Source organism: Ascaphus truei, chromosome 3, assembly GCF_040206685.1.
Source record: "Ascaphus truei isolate aAscTru1 chromosome 3, aAscTru1.hap1, whole genome shotgun sequence".
Lineage (NCBI taxonomy): Eukaryota > Metazoa > Chordata > Amphibia > Anura > Ascaphidae > Ascaphus > Ascaphus truei.
In genome coordinates, this window is record NC_134485.1 from 135,855,945 (window position 1) to 135,881,077 (window position 25,133).

Genomic DNA, 25,133 nt, shown 5'->3' on the forward strand with positions numbered 1-25,133 from the left:
AGTAGGAATTTGTTCCAGAGGGGAAAAAAACTACTCGGTGATAGTGAAGGAATGCCTCGCGGTAAAGTGGGCAACTTAAGCCTTAAGGCATTACCTGTTGGGAGTCCATTTTACCCTGGTGACAAACCTCGCTCCATTAAAGTGGTTAAATTCAATCAAAGACTCCAACGCTAGGTTGACCAGGTGGTATATGGCCCACCAACCTTCTCATTTGTATTTTCTTTTCTAGGCCTGTGCTGAATCTCAAACGCTGATTTCTTCTCTAAAGAAGGGGTGGATGGTCAGGCTTCAGCTGTGCATGTCCCCAGCCACACACTAACAGGGGAGGAATTTAACAGGGTTAGTATCAGACACCAGCTCTATGCATGGCAGACCTATGTTTAGGTCTGCAGTGCAGCAGTGACCGGGTAAAAGTTCAGCTGGGAAAAAGTCTGATTAATTGGTCAGGTCCCAGCTGCCTCGTTAAAGGGCTTTCAAAACCCAGGCTGCTCACACATGCCAGGCTGTCTGAACCAGTGAGACACACTGCAACTCTGGAGGAAAATTGCTTGCTGTAAAGGTCTGTCTTTCCTTTAATTCCTGGATTTTGAACACCCCTTGTTTGGAAAAGAGAAAAGCTCTGCTCAGGACTTAATTTCCATTTGTTTATGTTTGCTGAAAAGAAGCTGTATTGTTTTTGTATGCCATATTTTTGAGTCCAAATAAACCAGACAATTCAGAAACCCACATGTCTGTTTATTGTCCCTGCAATAGTCTCATAAGGGGAAAAATAAATTAATTCCTGACTCCAATAATGAACAAAAACAGAAAGGCCAGCGTATCATATAAAATGACAACATATAGTACAATACTTCAGTGATTATCTGCTCATGAAAAAGGGTCATTTAGTTAAACCCTTTGGCCAAAAGGTTATAAAGCCTGCAGCCACTTCACGGCATGACCAATCTGCAGGTCCTAACACAACCTGGCACAATTCCCATTATCACGTTATTTTACCAGTAGTTGCGCACCTTATTTTCTTTTCACTCTCTTTGCTCTGTTTGGTGCTGCACTCACGTTTCTAATTTTACACCCCTTAGTGTGGTTAAATATTGTACCCGAACCATGGTTTGGAGCCTGGTAGATTGCCGGAAAAAACGTGACGAGCATTTTGACTCACTGTTTTCTGAGGAAATTACTGTTGTTCCTGACAAGGGAAATGTTAAGGGATCTATTGAAAAGAATTTTAAAGTACTAGAGCAATTACTCCTTACCGAAGGAAAAATCCACCTTGAAAAAAGAACTATTCAAAAGTACGTGGAGTGTGATAGAGTCCCTAGGGGCCTGCGTTTTCGCAAATCACCCACCTTCGGTAAGGATAATGACCATTTTTTAAAAGAGTGGAATAGGATCTTGGATGACTGTTCTATATCACTAATGAAACTCATCATTTATGAAAGAACAAAAACATTAAAAATGATGGATAAAGAGATTTCAGATGTTATAAAAGTGTTGGAGCCCCTAGTAATTGAATACGATTGCTCGGAGCTCGAACACGACCTCCGCATGAAACTTGAACATGCGGAGGAAGAAATCATGAAGAAGAAACATGAAAAGTTTTTTAGAGACAAGGCCGACTACGATAATAATAGGCAAAGGAATTGGGCGAAAGACACTGACAGAAGCAGGTCTGTTAAAACTAATCAAAAAGGAGGGGGTTTGAGAGACTCCTCCCAATCCCTAAATAGAACTAACGAGCAGCGAGGAAATTTCACACCTTTCCCTAATCAAAGAGGTTGGGAAAATTGGAATGAAAGAGGTAGGGATACCCAAGTATATGGAGAGAGAAGGGGCTTTACCCCAAATAATGGTTACCCCCCCCACCACAGACAGGAGGGACAATTCAGAAACCCTAATTATAAAGGGAAGAACTATATTCCTAATTTTAGATATGGGCAAAGAGAATATGTTAATTATGATTCGAATTTTAACCAGAGAGCTTTTAAACCTAGTGCTAGGCAGAGATCACCGGCCCAATCCTCTCCCTCGGGTTTTTTAGACTCAGTCAAAAACAGGCATATAGACCCGTTGAAGAAGGGAGAGGGTCAGGGTGCAATACAAAAACCAGAGATAAAAGAAAGGAGGAAAAGGGTCCTGTCAGGAGAGGAACAAGAGGGGGGGCCAGATCTCAAGAAAAGAGACTGCGAGATGTCATAAAAACTACATCCCCTAAAGGGATCTTTAATCTGTCCACTGTCATCCTAACGGATGATCAGAAAAAGGTTTTGGACAGAGGCCTTACCTTCTCCCGGTCCTGCGGCCCTAATGCTTTCCAACTATACACGGACCTTCAGAAGTTTGTTAGGAATCTAACTCTGAAGAGGCATTTTATAAAATCCGATATAGAAAATACTCCATCCTTAAGCATCACTGACATCAGTACTGTTGAATCAACTCAGCCAGAAACTATGGACGATGATTTAACCTGCACGCACACTCACTTTAGAGGAAAGTCGAAATTTTACCCTGCACATTCTAAAGGTCATCACATAGAGACATTTTTTAACATGGTCAACAAAGATTTTAATTTTTTAACCAATAATTTTAAAAGTAGTGATATTAGACATAATCTGAATAAAAACGAAGCATTGGCTTTAAAACTCCTAAAAGAAAATAAAAACTTGATTATTAGGCAAGCTGACAAGGGGGGTGGTGTCGTTTTACAAGATAGGAAGGACTATGAGGGGGAAGCCCTCAGACTCCTAAACGACACCACCTCATATAAAAGATTGAAAAGGGACCCCACAGGGGAATTTCTTGTCTCATTAAAATATCTTCTTGATGAAGCCCTAACCAATACTGTAATCGAAAAAAGAGAATATGATTTTTTATACTGTAGCTGTCCCAAAATTGCCGTATTTTATCATCTCCCAAAAACCCACAAAAGTATGACAAACCCGCCGGGTAGACCGATTATTTCGGGAATAGAGAGCCTCACATCCAACCTATCCCAATATGTGGACTATTTCCTCCAACCTTTTGTAACACAACTCCCTTCCTACTTGAGAGATTCAACATCAGTGTTGAATCTGATGGAAGGTTTTGTGTGGAAAGACTCCTATAGGTGGCTTACCTGTGATGTGCAGGCCCTGTATACTAACATCCCACATGAGGAGGGTCTAAATGCTGTTCAATCCTTCTTATTGAATGATGTTACTCTAAATCCCCTTAATAGCCAATTTGTTATCGACTCTATCAGATACATCTTGAAGCATAACTATTTCATGTTCCTTGATGAATTCTTTCTACAGGTTTGCGGAACTGCAATGGGCACGAGATTTGCCCCCAGTTTCGCAAACCTGTACATGGGAAGATGGGAAGAGGAATACATTTATAACAACAACCCTTTCAAGGCAAACATCATTGTATGGCGTCGGTTCATAGATGACATCCTGTGCATATGGGACGGCGACCATTGTTCAACCAACCAATTCCTACAGTATTTAAATAACAATGATAAAAATCTCACTTTTACACATGTAGAGCATGAGACAGAAGTCCACTTCCTAGACCTTAACCTTATAACCTCAGCTGAGGGGACTGTGGTAACAAAAACCTTTTTCAAGGAGGTTGATTGCAACAACCTCCTTGTTGCCACAAGTAACCACAAAAAAACATGGATATCGAACATCCCCAGCGGTCAATATTATAGGTTGAAGAAGAACTGTAGTACGGAAGTGGACTTCGAGGAACAAGCTAAGAAATTGACATTAAGATTTTTAGAGAGGGGCTATCGTCTAGAGAAACTAAATAAAGATCTGAACAAAATAAGAAAACTTGATAGAAAAACAATGCTATTAACAAAACATAAAAAAAAGTAAAACCCCCCAGGAAGATGAGGGTAAATGTAACGTCCCTTTTATCACTAACTTTAATTCAATGACGGGGCAAATTGAGAAAATCATAAGAAAACATTGGTCTATTTTATCAAACGATTTGCTACTGGGTGCTCACCTCTCGGAATTCCCAAAATTTATTTACAGAAGAGCCAAAAATTTAAAAAACACACTATCACCAAGTGATATAAAACTAACTGAACATCCTAGTGTGGATACCAAATGGCTAAGTACTAAACCAATTGGGAATTTCAAGTGTGGGAAGTGCTCAGTTTGCAAACATTTGCACCCTGATAGAAAAACTTTTAAATGTACAAATGGAGAAGTACATAATATTAATGATTTTATATACTGCAAAACTGACCATGTGGTTTACTTATTAGAGTGTCCGTGTGGCCTTCTCTATGTGGGACGCACTAAGCGCCCTTTGAAAGTGCGCATCCAAGAACACCTGCGCAACATCAAAATAGGGTTCATGAAGCACAGCATTTCAAAGCACTATGCACAATCCCACAACTGTGATCCATCCTCTCTATTATTCAAAGGTATTAAGTTTATACCCCAAAATAGGAGAGGGGGAGACAGAGTAAAAGAACTTTCAAGACAGGAAACCTTCTGGATACATAAACTAAATACCTTGTATCCGGGGGGTTTAAATGAAGATATAGACATTTGGTCCCTGTATTAAGTTCCTACATACTACCTCATAATTTTAATAATTTTATTAGTCTAGAAGTTTTAATTTTTATCTCTTTGTCTTTTTAGTCACCTATCATGAGAAGCTTTTTTTATTATGAATTATGGTTGCTCTGAATCACCTTGCTGCACCTTGCTGCTCTTTAGTTACAAATCGGCTTTGTATACTTTTCGTTTTTCTTCTTCATCTGTGGTTTATATTATATATTAGGATAGCCATCCTAGTTTGCCTGGCCACTGATGCACAAGTGCACTATGTTTTTTATCATGTTTTAACACTGTTTCTTTGTATTTTAGCTACCATCAATCGCGCTTGTTTTGATTTGTCGTTGTTAATAAAGTTTTTTGTATGTTTATGTTCTGTTGCTATTGACAATCAGTGACGCGCGAAACCGGGACCTTTTGACCCGCCTCCACTACTTCCCCATTGGCTGTTAGTGTAGATAGCTCAGCCAATGAGGCACGTTGGTGTAGTATTTAGAATCCATCCGGAACCACTTTATTTTATTCCCTGAAGAAGAAACCTACGGGTTTCGAAACGCGTTGGATGACTGGTCAAGAACTGCAATCCTAACCTCTACCTCTAACCATCACCCCATTACGCGAGCTGATCGAGTCTACACGGCGCTAATACCAGCCATCTCCCCCGCGGTGACGTCATTGACCCGGAAGTGCTGTGCACGGAGGGGAGTGAGAGAATCCAGCCGGCGTGGAGCTGTGGACTGGCAAACAACTGCATGCGGCAGCAGCAGACGTTGGACTCGTGCCCTGTGGGTAAAAGAACTGTGTAGAGACTCTTTACTTACCTTTCAACTACTGGGATCCTGCATCCGAGGTACCAGCGCCAAAACCCCTGTGAGGACACTTGTTCCGGTTTCCTGAGGCGTTGGGTAACATTATCCCTAACTGCATTTGTTCAATTATTTTGATGTACGCACATTACTCACCTTACCTTATTGTATATGCTAATATATCATTTAATGCACTATGAGCGTTGTGCGCTGTGTCTTTTCTGTTTTTATCTGTTAGCTTAGGGGGTCCCTGAGCCCCCCCTCCATCGCAGCTGCAGACGCTCAAATTAAGGTCACGTTATTTTATCTAATCACATTTTATCACGTTATTTTACCAGTAGTTGCGCACCTTATTTTCTTTTCACAATTCCCATGTACCTCTCTTTTCTGCTGGAGGGAGAAAGACCATAGTGGGTCTGTGATTCACATGATCATGATAAAAACTGCTAATTGGAAAGTGGGACGGGGGGAGCTTTAAACCATGGAGAGGAGGGCCTCACCTCCAAGCAACAACAGCTGCGTAACCCATCAAGCTCCAGAACCCCAAAACCCACTCTCACATCATATATACAGCATATATATTAGAGTCAAAAAGCAGTGCTACTGAGCGTGGCAAGATATACAAACAAAAACAGAAAGGCCAGCGCATCATACAATATGACAACATATAGTGCAAAACCTCAGTGCTTATCTGCTCATGAAAAAGGGTAATATAGTTAAACCCTTTGGCCAAATGGTTATAAGCCTGCAGCCACTTCACGGCATGACCAATCTGCAGGTCCTAACACTACCTGCCAATAAAGGCAATCAGATTACTCCCTGGATTAACATCCTTCCCATGTTTACTTATTTGGTAAATCCCTGTATATTCCCTTTCTAAAAAGATGTCTAGCTACACACAAGGGAAACTCCTGCACCGCCACAATGTGAACCACGTTGAGGTGCTTACTAGGTAAAGGATTACTAGGTAAAGGGGCTACATCCCTTTTCAAGGATCTCTGTCCGTGAATAACTTCACGGATCAGCCATCCATGAGTGTTTCTATTGCAGACTACCCTTTAACACTTCCCTGACTGGGTGGGTGTATATGGGTATTGGTATACACTATACTTACCACTGCAACTATATCCACCGCATGTTGAAGATCCATATCATTACCTGTTCATACCTCCAGCGCAGTCTGACTGCATATGGGTGTATGCACTTATAGAGTGCCTCCTCAATATTAAGCAGCTTCTAGTGTTTGAATGGGACTTATACAGCAGTCACACATTAACAGATGGTCACACACAGATTCATGCCTTGCTTTGCTTAGATGTTATACCTATACATCATATATATGTCACCTTGATTCAGAGCGCTTATCAACACACGCTCTGAGAATTTACATCAGGACTGACATCTGTGTGGTGGTTACATCACGGACTTCTCTCCATATCCATAGGAGGCTATATACATAGCATCAGATCCTAAATATCTATCAAGGATCTCCATATGTACACACTACTTAACTATCTTTAGTTAAGTTACAAATGATCACAGTCACGTGCTGTTTGACACATTTTTATTTTAAAGCCCATTTTTTTATTCATTGTTGCCAATAAAGTATTTTAACAATATCATTATACATTTAGTTTGACTGAGTGATAATATATTAGGTTCCTTTTCTTCTGTATACTCTAAAAAGATGTCTAACCTTTTTTTGAAGATATTTGTTGTATCTGCCATCACAGTCTCCATGGGTAATGAATTCCACATTTTAACTGTCCTTACTGTAAAGAACCCTTTCCTTTGTGGCTTGTGAAATCTCCTTTCCTCCAACCTTAAGGCATGACCCCTGTTTGTATTGTGCTTGGGATAAATAGTTATTTTGAAATCTCCTTGTATTCACCCTGAATATATTTGTATAGTTATCATATCCCCTCTTAGAGATCTCTGTTCTAATGTGAACAAATCTAAATTGGCTAGCATTTCATCATAAATCAGATTTTTCATCCCCTGTATTAATGTGGTGTCTCTTCTTTGCCTTTTTTCTAGCTCCATAATGTCTTTTATGGAGTGGGGCCCAAAACTGTAATTTAAATATGCTTTGCATATTTTATAATTATATCTCCTAGGTGTCCTCCTTTTGTGTGCACATGTGTCTCTCCACATGTTGTTTAAAGTGAGGTTTGAGATATATATAGATAGATAGATAGATAGATAGATAGATAGATAGATAGATAGATAGATAGATAGATATACTGTATAGATATCTTTGGAAATTCTGGGCAAATCAAATGTTATATTCTCAAACAAATGTGCAGATAGTGGAGGCCGGTGATATTGCAAGTACAAAGGTAGGGCGTATATGCATTTTTTCGACTGAGCCACAGATATTTGTGGTTGAAAGGAACTCCCACATTCACGGGGAAAGATTTACCCTTCTCTACTGAAGTCACCTTTACAATGAAGTACTTCCATGACCATGTGACTCAGCATATGCATTCCATGTCGACCTCGCCCTAAATAAAGTGCACTTCCATACAGTATATTCCTCCTATCTCTATATGTAGGAACTTAAGAAATGTTTTGTTTAATGTATTATGCACTTTTCCCTATTTACATTATTATTCCCTGAACAGGTGGTCCTCGGTATCCGATAACCCACTTTCCGTCGAATGCCTTACCCGATACCGCATAATGCAGTCCATTATGGACGCATTATCCAACGTTGGAACTGCTTATCTAATGCTCACCGCCACGGATTAACATGGACCCACAATCCGACGGTCTGTTATCCGATGGCAGTTTGTGGGATGCATTCCATCGGATAAGCGAGGACCGGCTGTATTATGTCTTGTAAGTTTAGTTGTAAAATCTGAAAAACATTGAGAACATGGTGGGTGTTATACGAATAAAAATACAATGTCCTTTACATGAAACAAAATTATATTATCTAGTGCTTGTTATAGTGGAAGTTGTGGGAGTCTATGTATCAAGGCAATTGTGGTGCAATTATAGGCCAAAGAACTGCCCCATATTTAGAAAAAAAATCCTATTGAAATCAGTAGGGTTTTGGTTCCTTGATAAACCTAGTGTAATTGTTTTGACCTACAGTTTTTGAATCACTGGATAGAGACACGTGTAGACTCCAATAACTATTTAATGCACAGTCATCCACATAGCGTCGTCTTACATCTCATGAACTAGCACAAATAAAAAGCTGCATGAGTTATGTGCATATTTTATCAGTATTTTTTTTGGAGGTGCATGGGCGCTCTTTCTTAGGATACCAGCAGAATCATTGTTGCTCTTCCTTTTAGAGCACTGCACATCTTATCAGCTGCACCAACCAGTGACCATGCATGAAGAATCAAGTGATCAAACGGCCAAGTCATACCTATTCCTTATCTTATACTTTTCAGAACTTGTTGATGCACTTTACTGCATTTGCTGCATTGCTTACTGCACGGGTCTGATTTAAGGACTGATGCTTGAATCCACACCACTTTGTGGCATCATACTGTAATAGAGAAGAAAATATATCTTTGACAAGGACTTGACATTATGCAAAGTAAAAGGATATATGTATTCACCTTTACAGTTTCAGAGGCAGCTCTGCTTCATGTGATCACACCTGGAGCGATTCTGTTGCCTAGATCCCGGAAATGAGACCGGGCTCCAGATCTGTTTCAAACAGGCTTGTTGCTCCAGAGTGGTAAGCCTGATATGCCCCTAGAAAACGAGCAAGTGCCCATGATATAACAGGTACATCATAAGGTACCATAGAACACTCATAAAAGCACTGTAAACACTATAGCAGCAATCACCCCCATACAGAAAGAGAGTTTTACCTAAACCAAGGGGTCCCCGAGGCCCACTGACCCATGGTCGTCTGATGGCCGAGGACCGCCAAATCCAAGATTTGCAGTTTTTTTATGCCAGTGTTTCACACAAAAAACGACAAACTGGTTCCTAGTCTACCAATAGAAAGCTGCAATGTCAATGTCACAGCTTTGTGTGGGATGCCTCAGATTGCACATGACATCAAGATGATATTTTCTGTTGGAGAAGAAATATTCACCCCCCCCCCAGACAAAAGAAGTATACGTCTCCTATTGCTTTTAATGATTTGTTTATTTGATAAATTGGACGGCCTTTTCTTGCACCTAAGATTTGCATCACATTTGCCTTAATATAAGTATTAATTTTTTCAATTTCGTTTGAAATACAGCGAAGACGGGCTACAGCTTCCTCATTGCCTAACCCCTAGAAATAGCTCTCCTCACTGAGTCTATCCATGGTGTTTGCTGTGATGTAATAATAATTGCGTCTTTAATATGTGACTGTATTCATTGCTTCACAGTAGCAGTTGTATTCTATTCACATTGTCTTTAATAAGCCGTATTATGAAGTCGCAATAGATATACCCGTCCTGTAAAATAAACTAGATTCCTTGGCATGCTGTGATAACTTTCCAAACATGAGCACTAGAGAATTCAAGCTAAAAAGGAGGGAATCAGGACCAATGCAACTTGGGATGCCCCTAGTGAAATGGGGGCCAAAAGCAGGGGGTAAAGGTATGGGTGCTACAGGCAAAAAACATACTCAGGGCAACAAAGTTGTAAGCAGAGAGTGGGCCGTGCACACCAAAAAGCAATGCAAATAAATGAATGCAAAAAAGTCATCCCTGATGACGGTGCTTGCATTAGTAAAAGGATATATGTACGTTGGATCGCTATGAGGGGTGTTATTTTATATTGCAGACACCTTACAATTTACACTGTTAAATTGCCCACCAAGCCCACCCTCTTTTGAAACTCTAGTTGGCAAAATCTGCCTCCCCTTTTCTAAGCCCATCTTGCTCGCTGGCATCTACCGCCCCCCTAAAGCCCCTCTACAATCCCTGACTGATATCACCCAATTTCTTGGCTCCATTTCCTCTCTGAATGAGAAGAGTGAGCTGCTAGTTCTAGGGGATTTCAACTTCAATTGGCTTGACCCTAAAAACCACAAAATCCAGATACAACTCAAGTCACTTAACCTATCGCAACTCATTTCCCAACCCACACGGATAAACCTGAAATCGCATAACCATTCCTTGCTAAACTGGATTCTCTCCTCAAACCCCAGCAGAATCCAATCCTCTGGCATCCTTCCTGACATTTTCAGTGACCATGCAATAGTGTACTGTGTAAGGAAAATTAAACCGCCCCAATCAAGCCCTAAAGTTCTCCTCACTAGAACATTTAAAAACTTTAACCCACAACAGTTTCTGGATGACCTTACCAACTGCCCATGGCACAGAATCGATTTAATTCCCGACCCTGATTCTGCGCTCGACTATTTCCAATCCGAGTTCTTAAAACTCTGCGATACCCATGCTCCACTACGCAAAATAAGGGTACGGGGGGCCCACCTTCCATGGGTTACAACTGACCTTATAGCACTCTACCAGTTCAGGGATGCCTTGTGGAAAAGCTACAAAGTAACTGGCACTACCAAGGATCTTAATCACTACAGATGCATGCGGAACATGTGCACAAGGCAAACAAGGCATGCAAAAGCACAATATTACTGTACTCTGACAATCTCCACCAAAATACATCAAACCAAGCTAACTTCCGGAAGGTTATCAACAATATATTCCAGCCTCCTAACCATCAAAAACCAAGTAATATCACTAAGGGGGATATTACTCTGACAAACCCCACTGACATTGCAAATGCTTTCAATGATTACGTTGTGGGCTGTGCCACTAACTTATTAGCGAAACGCAGCACAAACCCCAAACATGAATCTCATCCTGGGAGTATCCCTACAGTCCCACCCCCTCCCAACACTGCCCACAATTTTCAATTTAGCCCAGTATCTGAAGAGGAGATTACACAAGCGCTCCTCAAACTAAAACTAAGCAGCCAATGTGGACCCGACTTACTACAATCTAGGTTCCTACGACTTGGTGCCCCAGCCATTGCCAAACCAATTGCGTCCATTGTCAACTCTATCCTGTCTGCAGGCCATATCCCTAAGACCTGGGAAACTGCCAGAGTTGTCCCAATCTTCACAAGTGGGGACAAAAACACTGTCTCAAACTACAGGCCAATCTCACTTCTCCCAATTCTATCCAAAGTTATGGAAAAATGTGTCCACTCCCAATTAAGCGAGTTCTACACCAAGACAAATTTCCCTAGCCAATTCCAGTCTGGGTTTCGTCCCAAACACTCCACCGTAACTACCCTGCTAAAAGTTTGCAATGAAATCCAGTGTGGAATGGAACGGGGACAACTCACTGGTGCAGTATTCCTAGATTTTGCAAAGGCTTTTGACACAGTTGATCATGTTATCCTGCTTAACAAACTCCAGAGCTCTGGAATAGGGAAACATGCTTTAAACTGGTTTCAGTCCTACCTATCAGGAAGATCCCAACATGTGTCCATCTCAGGCTCTAACTCCAACCCCCTGGATATCACCTGTGGTGTCCCGCAAGGCTCTGTTCTGAGGCCCCTACTCTTCTCAGTGTTCATTAATGATCTTCCCACAGCTTGTAAGGAAGCCTCAATACACATGTATGCAGATGACACAATCCTATATGCACACAGCCATAGCCTCTCTGACCTTCAACACATACTTCAGTCTGACATTTTGAGACTCGAAAACTGGATTTCCCAAAACAAACTGTTTTTAAACACTGTTACAAAGTTATTTGGGACCAAGGCTAAATTTGTAAAGCTTCCAGTGACTGAGCTCCTGATTAGAACCAACGCTAACACCACCCTAACACCTGTTACTAGTTTTAAATACCTGGGCTTATGGTTTGACTCCCACTTAACATTCGGGATGCACATTGATACCCTGACAACCAAGACCTATGCCAAACTAGGGGTACTTTACAGGAACAAATCCTCCCTAAGTCTCCTGGTCAGAAAGCGTATCACACAGCAGATGCTAATGCCAATTATTGACTATGGAGACATAGTATATGGCTCGGCTCCTCAAACCCACCTTAGCAAACTTGACACCCTCTACAATTCAATTTGTCGTTTTGTTCTCCAATGCAACTACAATACACATCACTGCGAAATGCTCAAAGAACTAGATTGGTCATCACTAGAGTCTAGGCGCAAAGTTCACCTTTCCTGTCTCACCCTCAAATACTTTCTGGGCAAGCTACCCAGCTACCTGAACAAGCTCCTCACCCCTACCACATGCAGCACCTATCACCTGAGATCAGACTCCAAAAGACTATTCATGGTCCCAAGGCTCAACAAAGTATCCAGACGTTCCTCCTTCTCCTTCCGTGCACCCCAAAACTGGAACAACCTACCAGAGACTCTCATATCCACCACCAGCTTAAGTTCTTTCAAATCTAAGGCTGTCTCACACTTTAATCTGGTCTGTAACTGTTTCATACGCTCATAATATATATTTTCTTTAACTGTGCACGCAATGTCTTGTATATAATGTATACCTTGTTCATTTATGTAACTGTACTTGTAACCATGTATTATTTGTTTTACTCTGTGCCCAGGACATACTTGAAAACGAGAGGTAACTCTTAATGTATTACTTCCTGGTAAAATATTTTATAAATAAATAAATAAATGACTGTGTGCAGTCATTAAAATGACTTTTTTGCATTCATTTGTTTGCATTGCTTTTTGGTGTGCACGGCCCCCTCCCTGGTGAATTCTTTAATCTTTTCTCTTGATACACTGGCGACACACTTTATTGAAGTGTGGCCAGTTCCGCAAGCCGGGAGATTTCCCGGCTTGCAAGTGGCAGCCCCTCGGCGTGCCGCGCGTCTCCGATGCGCGGTCACGCATCATCGGGTGCCTGCGCCCCCTGCACGCGCATCCAGGGCTCCCCGAGGGAGCCCTGGTGTCCCGCGATGTGGGGGACGGCGGCAGGGGGTTCCGGGGGACCCGGCGGACCCGGCAGCGGTAGGGAGAGCACCCCGATCGGAGGGCGCTCTTCCGCTGCTTTGGCGCGCGCCCGGCACCCTCCGGCGCGCGCCAGGAAACTGCTGCGGCCGAGAACGGGCAAATGCTCGAATAAACTCGGCCGCAGCAGTAGGAGTTGCACCCACTATGAGGATCCCGGACTAAAAGGGAAAAAAAGGTCAGTAAAGCCATGACAAAGGACAACCTGGAGCTGTCATAGATGTAATGCTGCTTTGGTTCAGGTCAACGCCAGAGGTCTATTCAAAGAATGTATCAGTAGCAGAGGCAGCAGGAAGTGTTTATGAAGTGCCAGCATCAGTTATCCTGACTCCTGGCACAGAGCGGGACCAGGCTAGGAGATAGAGGGCCAACTGAGCAACAAAAACAAAAAAGAAATGAACCTCCTCATCCACTCAAATATTTTTACATTAAACAAAATAAAAATAATCTTAATATAGTTATAGACACATGAAAATAAAATAAAATGATACATGGTATAAATGAAAACTCGTCGCAGCCACTGCGGACATCTCACAGCAGCCGCGCCACCGGTTCCATTTACTCGCCGCCGATCAGCCACAATATTAAGCCACCGGCCATTTTGACTTGAAGGTATTCCCATAACCTTACCCTAAAAACACGTAATCATAACTCTTTACCTACCCGTTAACCCCTTAGCATAAAACCCCAACCTTAATACCTAATGCCAATGCTAATCATTACCCTAAACCCCTTACTCTGTAATCCGACCAAAAAAGCAAAACTTTAACCCTTTACCCTAAAACCCATAATCTGACCCCTTACCCTAAAACCTCTGATCATAACTCCTTATCCAAGCCCCCCAACTTTACCCCATACCCTAAAAATCTAAAGCTCTTACCCTAAAACCCTGAAGTTAACCCCTAATGCTAACGCTAGTCTCATACCTAAGCGATGAAACGGTTGGCTGATCAGCGGCAGCTAAATGGCAACCGTGAATATGGCAGCGGCGAGATGTCCCATTCTGATATTAACTTTCCCCTTTTAAAGCTGTGGGTTTCTGAACCCGAAGAATGCCCTCTCTCCTGTGGTTATTACCTTCCCCGGAGCTGTGGAAAAATGCTTTTTTACTGCACCTCAGTGGAACATAAATCTGGCTACATCAGTATATCTAACATTTGCACCCCATCTTCATTCTCTTTCTCCTTCACTGTATTCCTTCCATCTTTAATACCCCCTCTTTATTCCAATGTGACTATTTTTGCAGCCACAAATTGCATTTTCTTACCTGTCAAACTTACCCACCCGAAAACGTACAACATATTCTTCTCCTCTTATCCTCTTATCTCCCCAGATATTTCTAAACTCCTCTCATCTCACCCAGTGGACTAACTCTATTGATCGTGATGGTCACCCCTTGACCTCTTTCTCGTGTCTGCTCCTTAACATCTCCAATACACTATGGGGCCTAATCTGTTATCTCTTAAGTTGTCATTTCCAAACTGCACAAAATGGCATGTACAGAAGGAGCAGAATGAAATGTGCAAAAAAACAGCACTCTATTGCAAACGGCTTCTTCTAAACCACATCTAAAAAATAAAAAAAAGACAAATTGCATTGTTTCAGTCAAACCGAATGGTTTGTACTTGTTTTACAAATGGAATGACCTCAGGTGGTTCTAACTCCATACCGAGTCTGACTAAGGCTGAGTCCTTAGTGAGGTTTTTAAGTGATACAGTTAGACTACAGTTTGACTAGAGGTGACTGGGGACTGCTTCTTTCTGCAAACTCTTTAACTCAAGACAACAAATGGTAAGCTATTCAGATCACACTATGATCCCATGCTTGTTAGCCTGCATAGTTTAACCCCCCACCCCTTTACAACTTCTTTCACTGCAGCCTCTCCCAAAACTGACTGCACAAAACACTGAAACCCTGACTTGACCCTAGCATTGCAATGCAGCAAAACACATGACAAGGTACAGGTTCACCCCTGCTGTTTAGTCTGCACACACTCACTCTGCTCATAACAGCTCCATGCAACACTGCCTACCTCTGGCATCATGAACCTGCTATGTCTTGTAACTTTTTTCTTTCTCCTGGCCTCATGGAGATGTTACTCCCTCTATCCACTACAAACTCCTCCATCCTGGCCCGCACCCAACATCACCATACACCCTGGACTACTCAAAAGCCTTGCACTATCTACTGAATGTTGGTGGAGAACTCTAAAAACCAGCACACCAACCACTGCTCACTCTAATGGAAAACACCACAAATTTACAACTTGTAAACAACTACCCAAATTTCTTCTCATACTATTACTCTCTCTAGCAGGTGATATTGAAACTAACCCAGGTCCTCCCATTTCAGCTCTGTCCCATGCCCCTGAGAATTCCACCTTTAAATTCCAAAAAGGGCTATCTGTCGCCCATATAAACATCCGGAGCCTGCTGCCTAAACTAGACGAACTAAGGGCATGGTGCCTTATGCATAAACCCAAAGCCATCGTTCTTACAGAAACATGGCTATCCTCTAAAACCCCTGATGCAAATATCGCCATTCAGGGATACTCCATTTTTAGGAGAGATAGGTCAAAGAGAGGAGGAGGGGTGTTATTTTATATTGCAGACACCTTACAATTTACACTGTTACATTGCCCACCAAGTCCACCCTCTTTTGAAACTCTAGTTGGCAAAATCTGCCTCCCCTTTTCTAAGCCCATCTTGCTTGCTGGCATCTACCGCCCCCCTAAAGCCCTTCTACAATCCTTGACTGATATCACCCAATTTCTTGCCTCCATTTCCTCTCTGAATGAGAAGAGTGAGCTGCTAGTTCTTGGGGATTTCAACTTCAATTGGCTTGACCCTAAAAACCACAAAATCCAGATACAACTCAAGTCACTTAACCTATCGCAACTCATTTCCCAACCCACACGAATAAACCTGAAGTCGCATAACCATTCCTTGCTAGACTGGATTCTCTCCTCAAACCCCAGCAGAATCCAATCCTCTGGCATCCTTCCTGACATTTTCAGTGACCATGCAATAGTGTACTGTGTAAGGAAAATTAAACCGCCCCATTCAAGCCCCAAAGTTCTCCTCACTAGAACATTTAAAAACTTTAACCCACAACAGTTTCTGGATGACCTTACCAACTGCCCATGGCACAGAATCGATTTAATTCCCGACCCTGATTCTGCGCTCGACTATTTCCAATCCGAGTTCTTAAAACTCTGCGATACCCATGCTCCACTACGCAAAATAAGGGTACGGGGGGCCCACCTTCCATGGGTTACACCTGACCTTATAGCACTCTACCAGTTCAGGGATGCCTTGTGGAAAAGCTACAAAGTAACTGGCACTACCAAGGATCTCAATCACTACAGATGCCTGCGGAACGTGTGCACAAGGCAAACAAGGCATGCAAAAGCACAATATTACTCTGACAATCTCCTCCAGAATACATCAAACCCAGCTAATTTCTGGAAGGTTATCAACAATATATTCCAGCCTCCTAACCATCAACAACCAAGTAATATCACTAAGGGGGATATTACTCTGACAAACCCCACTGACATTGCAAATGCATTCAATGATTACTTTGTGGGGTGTGCCACTAACCTATTAGCGAAACGCAGCACAAACCCCAAACCTGAATCTCATCCTGGGAGTACCCCTATAGTCCCACCCCCTCCCAACACTGCCCACAATTTTCAATTTAGCCCAGTATCTGAAGAGGAGATTACACAAGCGCTCCTCAAACTAAAACTAAGCAGCCAATGTGGACCCGACTTACTACAATCTAGGTTCCTACGACTTGGTGCCCCAGCCATTGCCAAACCAATTGCGTCCATAGTCAACTCTATCCTGTCTGCAGGCCATATCCCTAAGACCTGGAAAACTGCCAGAGTTGTCCCAATCTTCAAAAGTGGGGACAAAAACACTGTCTCAAACTACAGGCCAATCTCACTTCTCCCAATTCTATCCAAAGTTATGGAAAAATGTGTCCACTCCCAATTAAGCGAGTTCTACACCAAGACAAATTTCCCTAGCCAATTCCAGTCTGGGTTTCGTCCCAAACACTCCACCGTAACTACCCTGCTAAAAGTTTGCAATGAAATCCAGTGTGGAATGGAACGGGGACAACTCACTGGTGCAGTATTCCTAGATTTTGCAAAGGCTTTTGACACAGTTGATCATGCTATCCTGCTTAACAAACTCCAGAGCTCTGGAATAGGGAAACATGCTTTAAACTGGTTTCAGTCCTACCTATCAGGAAGATCCCAACATGTGTCCATCTCAGGCTCTAACTCCAACCCCCTGGATATCACCTGTGGTGTCCCGCAAGGCTCTGTTCTGGGGCCCCTACTCTTCTCAGTGTTCATTAATGATCTTCCCACAGCTTGTAAGGAAGCCTCAATACACATGTATGCAGATGACACAATCCTGTATGCACACAGCCATAGCCTCTCTGACCTTCAACACATACTTCAGTCTGACTTTTTGAGACTCGAAAACTGGATTTCCCAAAACAAACTGTTTTTAAACACTGACAAGACTGTAACAATGGTATTTGGGACCAAGACTAAATTTGTAAAGCTTCCAGTGACTGAGCTCCTGATTAGAACCAACGCTAAAACCACCCTAACACCTGTCACTAGTTTTAAATACCTGGGCTTATGGTTTGACTCCCACTTAACATTCGGGATGCACATTGATACCCTGACAACCAAGACCTATGCGAAACTAGGGGTACTTTACAGGAACAAATCCTCCCTTAGTCTCCTGGTCAGAAAGCGTATTGCACAGCAGATGCTAATGCCAATTATTGACTATGGAGACATAGTATATGGCTCGGCTCCTCAAACCCACCTTAGCAAACTTGACACCCTCTACAATTCAATTTGTCGTTTTGTTCTCCAATGCAACTACAACACACATCACTGCGAAATGCTCAAAGAACTAGATTGGTCATCACTAGAGTCTAGGCGCAAAGTTCACCTTTCCTGTCTCACCCTCAAATACTTTCTGGGCAAGCTACCCAGCTACCTGAACAAGCTCCTCACCCCTACCACATGCAGTACCTATCACCTGAGATCAGACTCCAAAAGACTATTCATGGTCCCAAGACTCAACAAAGTATCCGGACGTTCCTCCTTCTCCTTCCGTGCACCCCAAAACTGGAACAACCTACCAGAGACTCTCATATCCACCACCAGCTTAAGTTCTTTCAAATCTAAGGCTGTCTCACACTTTAATCTGGTCTGTAACTGTTTCATAAGCTCATAATATATATTTTCTTTAACTGTGCATGCAATGTCTTGTATATAAATGTATACCTTGTTCATTTATGTAACTGTATTTGTAACCATGTATTATTTGTTTTACTCTGTGCCCAGGACATACTTGAAAACGAGAGGTAACTCTCAATGTATTACTTCCTGGTAAAATATTTTATAAATAAAATAAAATGGTGACTCAGCCCGTGCAGAGGCGCGCTGAGGGAAAGCGAGTGCTTTCCCTGGCCTTGGTTAGCGCGCCGTCCGGGGGCGTGTCGGGGGGTCGGGCCAGTGACGTCACGGAGCTGGTTCGCCCTCATTGGGCGAACCGCTCACGTGATCGGCCCTGCGCTCCCGTGAGTGCGCAAATTTAAAAAGCTTGCAGAAGCGTGCGCGAGCCCCTGCTAAAGCTGCTCATTGCGGCTGCAGGGGCTCACTGGTAAGTGAGAGCGCGCCTCAGCACGGGTCAGCGCCTAAGCGCTGACCATGCCCGAGGCCTTATGGGTTTTGCTCTCAGCCAAATCCCAGGCTCTGGATATACTGTAACTGGCAATACCAATCTCGTCACTATTTAGGTGGTGTTAAAAAATTCAAGTTTTTAGAAGCGGTTTGTATAACAGAACTAGAGAATAGCAGTTGTGGGCAAAAAATGCAAGCTGTAGGCTTTTTTGACAAACAGATTGAATTGTCAGAGCAAGAGCAAAACCGCTTAAAAAAAAGCTGTTTAGACGTGGTTTGAACATGCGAAAAAGGCTTACACAATAGCAATCATGCCAATCCACTTCTTAAGAGCACTTTTTTGGTTTGTCAGATTTTGGAGATACTAGAATATATCACCTCTCTGACCACCACTTCCCTTCTTTCTCCCAAACTCTTCCTTCTGCCACTCCCTCCCCCCAACTTCCAAACTCACTTTCTGCAATTTAAACACAATAGACTATTCTCAGCATCTCTACAACGCCTTCTTTCTCCTCTCTTATCTATCACTTACACAAACTTGGTGGCTTCCCTATATAGCAGCTTCTTTTTATCTGCCCTTGACTGGGTCACTATTTACTGACACTGCCCTATTAAGCCTCAACCAAAAACAAAAAACACTAAAGCATCAGAAATTAGCCTGCAGTGCTGATCAGGGTAGGAGGACATTACACTCCCAATCAGATTTTTTACACTATCAATTATCTCTTCATACAATGCTCCTCCATCTAAACAAACCTATTTCTCCTCTCGTATGTTTAGTCTGTCCCCCAAAACTCAATACTTGTTATCTACTTTATCAGCATTGTAATATCAGTGTATAGTTCTCTGAACAGGTGCTCACAAACCCTTACCCTTCTCTCTATCTATAGGGACCAAACAGACAGACAGAGAAGTTGATACTCAAAAAGCTTATTTATTTACCCTTTGGAACTTGGCCTGACGAAGCACATGCGTGTGCGCAACGCGTTGTGGTAGAGCTAATCATTATTTTAGTATCTGTGTGAATTGAGTGAATTGTCTATTGCCCAGTGCACATTCTGTGTATATAGCCAGCTTTATTAGAAAACTCTGAGCTGAGGAGACGCGTTAATTTGCTGCATACAGCTCACGCTGTAATACGTGAACCCGGAAGTAACGCAGAGACACTAGCTGATCCCAGCGCGGTGTGATCAATCATTCTGAGCACATTATCCTCCCCAGATTGTACATCTACTGACGGGGCAACATGGACACATGATTCTCAAGATATCCACTGGACTACTAAACTTTATATGTAAATTACTAATGGTGTGCATGGACTCTACACAGTATTGTACATTTCAATGAACATATTTATAACTGAGGCCAGCTTTTCCTTAGCTGGCTGCTGGGACTCATAGTGGGGTGCCCCTAATTGATCGTAAGCCACTCTAGTGGGAAGACGTCTCTCTCTCTGACGCAAGTAAGTCCCTGCTGCAGTATTTTCCACTGTGGAAAGTCTATCGTAGTCCTGGGGTCTTGATCCATCGGTGATTGGCCAAGCGTTCTCATTAAAGTCTCTATTGGACACGAATCTTGGGCTGCTTGGGTTCAATGGTCGGCTTGTTGAAGCCACGGGTGAGATAGTACTGGAGGCGCAGGCCCATTACTCAGTGCTCCTTCGGGGAGGTGCCCACCAGTCTCCATTGGAACCAGCCGGGTTTCCTTCCAAAGGATCTTGACTGGACTATTTCTGAAGCGGGAGTCTCGGGACTCTTCTGGCTCACTGACTGATATTAAAGTCTCTGGTTCAGGGTCACTCTCTGCCACTTGAGAAATCGGCAACAAATGATTTCTGTGCCAGACATTTAGCCGGCCATTCACATCTCGTATGCGGTAGACCGCGAGTCCTGGCATCTGTGATTCTACTTCGACAGCCCTGTCGGCCAGCTTGTGTTTGCAGAGTATTCCTAGGTTAGGTAGGAGAACAGCATCTCCAGGCCTTAGTCCCCGATATCTGACTTGGTAATCATACCTTCTTTTGTTATTAGCGTTCAGTTGGGCTGAGGCCTTTTCTGCTAACTGATACACATGTTGTAGGCTATCTTGGAGTCGCTGGACATATTGGTAATGCGTAGTTTTGGGTACCCCATCGGTAGATATCTGAAGACAGATGTCCGCAGGCAGCCGTGCTTCTCGCCCGAACATCATAAAGTATGGAGTGTACCCAGTGGATTCATGTTATGTGCAATTATATGCATGCATCATCGCTTTCACGTGCCTGCTCCATACAGTCTTTTGTGAGTTCTTTAGGGTGCCTAGAATGTCGAGCAGCATTCGATTCAATCTCTCTGGCAGAGCGTCTACCTCTATGTGATAGGGAGTGGTTCTGGACGTCTGTATGTTGAGCAACTTAAGCAGCTTGCTCTCGAAGTCCAGACCTTGGTCAGAGTGTATGCGATTTGGGAGCCCGTAGTGGATTAAGTATTTCTCCTACAGCACTTTAGCCACTGTTATTGCCTTCTGATCCTTGGTAGGAAAGGCTTGGGTGTACCATGTATAGTGATTGGTTACCACCACCACATTCCCGATATCTCTTGAATCGGGTTTGATGCACAAGAAGTCCATGCACACAAGGTCCATGGGACCTGAGCTTATTCAGATGGCCTATTGGGGCTGCATGAGTGGGCATTGTCTCTCTGGATACATCTCAGGCATTTCCGATAATGCCATTCTACAGTCTCTCGCATTTTGGGCCAGAAGAATTGGTCTCTTATAAACCCGAAGGTCTTATCCACCCCCAGGTGTCCGTGATCGTCATGCAATGATCTTAGTACATGGCGAGGCAGAACCAATTGTCGCAGGTCAGGATGATTGTGGTAGGGGATGACACGTTAGAAGAGGCTCTGCTCTATCTGGAATTTATCCCATTCTCTCGAGGATTGCGACAGCGTCGGTGGTGGCACATTTCACCAAGGAGGGATTGTTCTGGTGTAGAGCCTCGTGTATAGCGTTAACCACTGGATCCCGTATTTGAGCCAGTACTTTCTCCTTCCACATCAGGAGGGTGATCGGAAAGATATCCAGGCCGTCTGGGTGGCAATAAGCGGCAGGGAGTGCCTGGGGTCGGCATCCCAGAGATTCTGCTACTCTCAGTTCGGAGGCCACTTTATCTTCTACTATGGCAGCGGTGGCGCACATTGCCCGCATTCCGGGTGCAGGAATTTCTTCCCAGAGGCCATCGTCTTGCGTCGTACTTAGTCCAGGGCTCCTGGATAGAGCATCAGCTCCTATATTTAGAGGCCCGGGCTTCTATTTCAATGTGAACTGGTAGTTGGACAGCGCTGTGAGCCACCTCTGTTTCCTGGCACAGTAGTGGCGTGTACATGCGCCATAGTCTCTACGTTTGAAGCCGGGTATATTCGACCCAGTTTCTGACCGATCTCGAATGACACGGTACGACGGGAGATATTCTGGATGGTCACTGTAATACTCATCGGGTTAGAGGACCTCCATTCTCATACTTCAGGTACCATCTTATACCCTTTCTGGATGTCTTGTTTAAGTGGGGTCTATAAGGAGAACCACCGATCAACTGTATCACGTCCACGATAACAGGTCCTTGCAGTCATGTGTCGCACTAACTCTGGCGGAATCTCGTCAACCCTTCAAGATTGAAAATTTCACCCAATTCTTCTAGCTTCGCGACCCTGTAGCACTCCTCTTCAAGCCAAGGATCTGTAAGGAGGACAGGGGTAGTTCTCCAGTTTCCTGAAGGTATGCCTGGAGCACTGCCACATCAGTGTCGGTCCCTGAAATGATTGGGGAGCTCGGATGTTCGGGCATATCAGAGCCTCTACCTCCATAAAGTGGGACTTCCCGGTATTTCTAGGCGTGATTTCACCACACCGTCGATGGGGTAGTCCTCATTGCTGAGACCCCATAGCTTCATCTTCTCCACGGACTACAAAGGCAGATGAGTTAAGTGCTGGTCGTAGAAGGACAGATCGATAATAGTCACCTGTGACCCAGTATCCAGCAAGGCTGAGGAATAAATACCTTCCACGATTACTCTTATGATCGCAGCCGGCCCCACCAGACTGTAGCCGTCAGTCTGTGGAGCATCCTCAGATCGAGGAGCGTGGGGGTCTTCCGGCGACGTGGAGGGTGGTTCTGTCAGATATACTTTGCACGTCATGGCCTTAGGAGGGGGAGTCTTTGGCTTAGAACAGTACTTAGCAAAGTGGCCTTTTTGGCCACGGTTGAAGCAACGAGTAGCACGGTGGACATCCCAGGTCGGATAGGGATCTAACCTCCCTAAGCACTCGGGGTACAGGAGCCGGTGTCGCGGAAGGGGGAATGTCCTTAACACTTTCAGTCTCTTCGACATTTGGAGCGGCCGCCCCCTTTGTCTCGTCCTTGCGAGGTTCCATGATCCTTTTGGGGTGTGGAAGTGAAGTTGTACTTCTTGCTTCTGTATGTGGCTCATCAAGCCATATAGCATGGAAGAGCAGCGGTCTGTGGGGCGCCTCGCTTCAACAGGGCCACTGGGCATGAAGGTAGGGATCCCATCAGCAGTTGATTCAATCAATACTGATCCACCACTGCAGCTGGAATGGCTCCCTTGGAGAGTAGCATCCACAGCGATAGCTGTAGGATACAGGTGAAAGCTGACAGTTCTTCTCCTTCCTTTTGCCGGAGAGCCTTGAATTGAGCCAGGAGCTCATCTTTATCATTTTCACCCATATACGATTGAGTTAGCAGCTCCACCAACTCACGATCGGTAACTTCTCCCTCTGTTTCACGGTGTATTCGCATCAGTTGAGAGGCCGGGGGCCTAAAGCACTCGACCAGCTGCTGTCTCTTGATGGCCTCGGAGCAGGTCCATTCGTCAATCACCTAGAGAGCATGCTCTTTCCAGATCTCAAGCCCTTCTTCCCCCAAAGGGGTGGGCAATATCACGGAGAAGGCCTTGAGCTTCCTATAATTCTGCACCTATGAGGACATTGTCAAGGCCTCGACTAGTTGAGGTAGTCACCCCCAAGGCGGGGCCACCTCTTGATAGGCGACTATCATTTTCAGGCCTGAGACTCGGGGTATGCGCAAGACTTCTCGTCTGTCTGCTAGGGGTAGGTGATAGGGGTGGAGTCCGGGCCCAACTGATGGCCACTCGCCTGGCACTTGGTATGAAGGTTACCCGTGGTAGGGGTAGGTCTGGCCTTGTAGGACTGCTTGTCGCCATATTTATGGTCCTCCACTCCACGGGGATATAGGAGGTGGTGGAGGCCTCAAATCGGCTGGGAAGCCCCTGTGGAGGGTCCAGGAGGGGAGGTAGTTCTGGGGGATGCTAGACCAGGGTATATGAGCGAGAACCCTTCGAGCAGAGTCTCTGGCAGGTATATAACCTGAGGGGCATCTTCTGGACATATTTCTTGCCCGGTGGCCAGTACTACGACACTCCCTTGGCAAGCAGGGTCATATTTTCTACTGATGAGCCGGGCATCGCTCAGACCAGGAGATCTTCACACGTGGTCGCAGAAAACGAATATTGAAGCGAGGGCGGGGACACGTCCCACTGCGACAACTTGTCACAGAGGTTCTCAGAGCTCTAAAGCCCAGTCATTAACCTGCTGCTGCCAGGGCGTAAACATGGTTGTCTAATTGGTTTACCAATTTAACTGTTACGTAGGGTACCCCAGGTCTGAATCTCTCAGTAGTGCCTCCACATGTAGCACACTTTCCCTCACTCTATGGGAGATATGGCAGTTACATGTGTGGGTTTGTGTGGTGCATTACCTGTGGCTCACCGGAGGCCTGAACCTCTGCCGATGGGAGCCTTGGGTGCACCTGATTTGTCTGGTGACAGCACCTCCACCTACAAGAGATCCCAACTGGGTGGGATATGCCCCTTACAGGAATAATACCAATAATACACACTAGTATATACGAACAACCTTTACTGAAAGCAGTAATATAAGCCCAACTGGACTCCACCACTGAGTGTCCCCAAAGTACATTGAGTGCCAGGCACCAATACCCTGATGTCCCTTTTTCCCAATGTCAAGGCCCAACCAGAGTGTTAGAGACAGTGCTATCCATTGTAGTGTTGGTGCACTTAGTTGAGGTACCTGTCGGGTACTCCAGACCC